The sequence below is a fragment of the Malus sylvestris genome, chromosome 16, assembly GCF_916048215.2.
Source record: "Malus sylvestris chromosome 16, drMalSylv7.2, whole genome shotgun sequence".
Taxonomy (NCBI): domain Eukaryota; kingdom Viridiplantae; phylum Streptophyta; class Magnoliopsida; order Rosales; family Rosaceae; genus Malus; species Malus sylvestris.
Window position 1 is genome coordinate 26,866,284 of NC_062275.1, and position 6,000 is coordinate 26,872,283.

A 6,000-nucleotide genomic window follows, 5' to 3' on the forward strand; every position below is an offset into this window, starting at 1 on the left:
CCCAACGTGTGTGAAGGAAAGTGGCCACCTTCTCTTTTACTATATATATATATTATTTATTTATTATTATTTATTTGTAATTAGGTGGTCAGATTCTTTTGTTGATCAAACACCACCTTTAATTTTGCTTGTCACTTAGAACCCACTTTCCTAGAATGCAGGAGCCACTTCCATTAGAAATTATCCTAGTTTCATTTTCACTTGGTGAGTTTTGGTAGATTTGCTTGTGGGGTCTTGACTCTTGATGGATAAAACAATGGTCTTATAGATTTGCCTTTAGAGCTTCAGTGTTTTTAGCGATCGGATGTTTCCAATACCACCACCTTTTCCTCATTATATGGCCTTCCCCGCAGTGTTGTTCATGGTTTTGTTCTGTCCTAGCAACAACTTGAAAACAAATTAACAAAAAATGCATCGATATCGTACTAACAATTTGATACTTTACGTCTTCAAGTAAAAGAAAGAAAGATCAAATAGCTACAATATTTCCCCAAGTAAACAAAATTATCAATTATAAACATTGAACACTACCTATTTCTTGAATTGGATACGAGTACTGTCACTATTTCTTAAATTGAAAACTGGTACTATCATTGACACATCCGACCCTGATATCCTTCGATCACCAGGGTAGGCATATGCTGGCCGATACCCGAAGGTGACGAAACCATACTAAGATGCATGAGAACCAAAGAATATAAATAAATACTTATAAATTTAAATATAATTAATATGCAAATGAGGAATGTGTTCAAAGTATACAACTAATTTAGAGCACTAAAAAGAAATAATATAAAATTGAATGAACAAAGAAATGGGCCTACACCAAGAGGACTCGAAGATGCCGATGTGGGAATGCCTTGACACCGGGATTGTACGCCTCGATTCTAAGTCCTGAGGGGGTGCAAAACAAAACATGAGTGGACCAAGTTGATATATAAGTAGTACAAACATAGTTATTCCACAACATACTAACCCCCAAAGTTTATGAAAACTAATAGCATAATATGTGATAGGTTTTCCGAAAACCCTAGCATGCCATAAACCTTTCATAAAATATATATCATATATAGTGTGCTAACTAGTGGTATCATAATTGCCCGAAGGCTCTCCATCATGCGCCCGTAGGCAGAACATACGCCCGTAGGCAGGACAATGACCACTAGATAAGCGTAAAAACATTGCATATAATCTTTCCAACATAATTATATATATCTTAACGAAGCTCAGTAGTTCAAATATCATATCTCAAAACATCTTCATAGTATATAGTCATCCATCATATATACTACAAAGAACGTAAATTTGATAAAGCATGATAATCCAAAATATTCTTAGTAAAACATGATATCCCATAAAAAGTAAAATCTAATTTACTCATGAAACGTTTTATAAAACGTAACCATTAAATCATGATTTTCATGTATGCATTTCTAATAGAAAAAATTATGCATTTTGGAAGGGGTCCACTCACAGATACATCGCCATCGAAGAGCCACGCAAACTAGGGAAGACAGAAATGCCACAATAAATACACCTAAGCATATAAAGGGTTCAATTAATAAAACTCTACCATAACGATTGAATTTCAGAAAAGGGAAGTCATAAACAGATTCGGGATGTCGAAAAACATAAAGGGGGACCTTGGGTACCCTCACGTGCCCTCACGCACGCCACGGGGTGGTGGCCTCGACGGCCACGCGCCACCATACGCTCCATTTTAAGTTGCCAAAAGTTGGCCGAAAAAGTTGCCGATGCTGCTGTAGATGCTGGCGGAGCACAATACCTCCGGCAGAGGAGCATGTGCTCTACACGCCAGCATAGGCGACCCTTCACGGGCGGCCTGGGTTCTGGGTCTGATTGGGTTTGGGCCGGATCCTGGGCTTGGGCTCCCTAGGGTTTGGGCTTGGGGTTTATTGGGCTGAAGGGCCGAGTTGCATGGCCCAAAGGCCTGGGTTCAAAGGATCTGGGTTGTAAGGTCCGGCCTGAGCAACTAGGCTTGGGCCGAGAGTCTGGGCCAAAGGTTTTACAGCCCAAAGGCCTGGTTTGGGTCTCAGGTTTAATGGGGTCAAAAAGGGTTTTGGGCTTGGTAGCCCAACCCAAAGCTTTGGGCTAGATGACCTGGGTATCCGAGTTTGGATCGGTTGACCTGGTTTTGACGAAAAATGAGCCCCGAGGTTCCCGAGCTCCGTTCAACTCGGCTGCTCAACCATACTCAGTGATTAAACCAATGAAATGAAGCTACAAGTGAGAAAGAAGCGAAACATACCATTTTTTAAGCCCAGCCGTGGTCGGGAAATCCAAGTGGAGCTGCGGTCCATTGTCGGAGGAAATCATTGGGTTCTTTGTGCTTCATAGATGAGAGGGAGAAAGAGAGGCCCATCACGGTGGTGGTGGTGGTGCCGTCGTGATGAGTGGGTGGGTGTGTGCGTTGATCTTTGAGGAAGGAGAGAAGAGTGAGAGAGAAAGGTCTGCAAAAGAGAGAGAGGTCCGAGAAAGAGTGAGGGAGCTCGGGAAGAAGAAGAGAAAAGGGAAAGATGAGGTGGGGGTGCCACATGGTAGGCAAAGAAGAAGGGAGGGCCGGGGACCAAAAAGAAAGGTGGGCCCCGCCCAGCTCACCATTTAAGGCCCAAAAGTAACAACCCAAAATATTTTTCACCTGTAAAATTTCCAAAATGCTCTTGTTCCAAAATCCGTAAATAAAAATCAGGACGGGTTGTTACAATCATTATTTCTTAAACTGAACATTGACTATTCTAGTTCTAGAACTAAACATGGATTTTATCACTATTTCTTAAACTGAACACTGATAGTATCATTATGTGTTAAACTGAGCACTCACTATTTTGTAAACTGAATACAACTATTATCATTATTTCTTAAACTGAGCACTCACTATTTCGTAAACTGATCACATGTATTATCATTATTTCTTCTGAACAGTGATATTATTACTATTTCTTAAACTGAACACGGACTATTTTTAGAACTGAATCTGGGTATTGTCACTATTTCTTAAACTAAACACTGACTATTTCTAGAACTAAAAACTGGCTATTTATTAAACTGAACACTAATCATTTCTCGAATTAAACAAGGGTACTATCATTATTTTTTAAACTGAGCACTGATACTATCACTATTTCTTAAATTGAACATTCACTATTCTGTAAACTGAACATTCATTATTTCGAAAACTAAACAAGGGTATTATTACTATTTCTTAAACTGAATATGGGTATTATCACTATTATTTAAACTTAACACTAATATTATCTCTGTTTCTTAAATTGAATACTGACTAGTTCTTAAACTAAACACTAACTATTTTAGAACTAAACATGGGTATTGTCACTATTTTTTAATTTAAACACTGATTATTTCTAAAACTGAAAACTGACTATTTATTAAACTGCACATTAACTATTTCTCAAATTGAATAACGGTACTATCAATATTTTTTAAACTGAGCACTGATACTATCACTAATTTTTAAACCAAACACTGACTATATCTATTATCAATATTTCTTAAACTGAACACTGCTATTATCACTATTTTTTTAAACTTAACACTAACTATTTCTTAAACTAAAAACGGGTATTGTCACTATTTCTGAAACCGAATATTAGTAATATCACTATTTCACTAGTAAAAAAAAGCTCATCTACCACAATGAATGCCCGTGATAGATTGCAATCCACCATGGATACTGCGTCCGTTAGTAATCTGGATGTAATAAAAAGTCTCAGTTTCTACCACGAGCTATGCCCGTTGTCAAATGTGATATAACCACGGATTGTGACCGTGGTAAATTGGGATCTAAAACCATGTGCACTTTGGCCGTTGTGGATTATAGATTGACCACATCTAATGCCCGTTATACAAAAATAAAAAAATATAAAAAATATAAAATCATTTACTAAATATATAGATATATATATATATATTATTTATATACAAAATTGCACATTTACTACGATTTAATAATTCCATAAAAAAATCATGATTCAAATATTACAAACTATACACTAAAGCTAACAACAAAATAATAAGTTATATTAAGAAATACCAAACTACCCACAAAGTATCAAATATGCCTCTAATAACAAGAACATTGTCACTTGAAGACTTCACATTTCTTTGGACACCTCCAAACAAAGGACCTTCAGAGTGAACTACTGCCCATAATGCTTGAGCCTTAACAATTGTTGCGTCTCTATATTTGCATGGACATGAGCATATAGATCAATAGGTGGGAATATACATTTGATCTCAATCAAGAAAAGTGAATAGATATACAAAACTTGAAGCCAAAAGTTAACCAGTAAAGACTTGAACAGATGTACGAGTCTCTAACAGTCCATACAAGAAGCCAAAAATTAACCAATAAAGACTCGAACAGATATATAGAACAACTTTGACAAGAGCATGAGTGTAAAATTAACATTTCATATACAATGAATGGAGTAAATACAGAACTTAGGGTTCGAATAGTGTATGCAAACAAATCAGTAGAGGTTCGTCTTAACCAAAAAATCTCCCAAAATAGAGAAACAGAGCTGCAGTACCTGAGAGAGCTCTCAGAAAGCAGTAAAGTGAAAGAGTTGGCTTCGTTGTATCAATGTATAATCTTCATGGCACTAGTGCAATTTTTATCTACATTTCACACACTGATGTCAAGTCAGAAGAATATAAAAGGAATCATCACAATCCAAATAATTATTGAACCGTACAGATTAGAGAGACGGTTGCGATTGCGAAGAAGGTGGGGGTGAATGTGGGGGCGGGGGGTGAAGGTTGGGGGTGGGACTTTGAGAGAGATATGAGTAGTTTATTTCGGAGAAACCGCCGATGGAAGTGAATGGGTGAGCCTCGGCGGTTGGTGTTCGTCAGATATGGAATTGGTACATATTGGGAATTTTATTTAGATAGAGTGGGTTTGAATAATAACAAATATCAGATATTTAAAAAAAAAAATCATATTATATTATTATATTGGTTGATTAAATAAATTACATTTACAACATTTATGAACTGTGATTGATTTCAAAAAGGTGTTGTGATTATATTTATTTAATCAACGGGCTACCCTTGTAGTCATATCAATTAAATACAATAGGCTTTACTTGTGCGTTATTATTTTAATAATATTTTATTACGGGTCAGTTTTACTCATTGTTAAAACCATTTATTTATTCACAACAAACTTTCAATGTTTGTGGTAAAGTTGGGTTTTCCGCAACGGGTCATTTATGCCCGTGGTGAATTAATTGTGGTAAATGTGGTGTTGTCTTGTAAATTTCTTAAACTGAATAATAGTAATATAATTATTTTTTCAAACTGAACATGGATTATTTCTAGAACTGAACTTGTATATTATCACTATTTCTTAAACTGAACATTGCTACTATCACTATTTTTTAAACTTAACATTAACTATATCTTCAACTGCATGTATTATCATTATTTCTGAAACTGAATACTAGTAATATCACTATTTCTTAAACTAAATACTAGTACTATCTTTATTTCTTAAACTGAATACTGATTATTTATAGAACTCAATACTGATACTATCACTATTTATGTAACTAAACATTGACATTACCACTATTTCTAGAACTGAACACTACCACTATTTCTAAAACTAAATACCGCCACACCATTTTTAGAACTAAATTTGAAAGTATCAATTTTGAGGAAGCACTTACATGAGAAGGAAGCGCATGAGGAGAGGATTAAACTTTTCATTTAGTTGGAAAACTAAAATTTCATAAATAGTGTTAGAAAAATGAGAAAAGGAACTTTAGACATCGATAATTGTATGCAACGAAATAACTGCAGGCTGTTTAGTCATGCAATCACTAAACTCCATTGGTGAGAAAATGACATAGTAAGTACAAATAAAAGTTAAAATATTCAAATCCACTTAATTCATAATTCAATTATAAGTTACAAAAAAAGTGACGCTTTGATAAAAGAAGGGCATGATGCTGC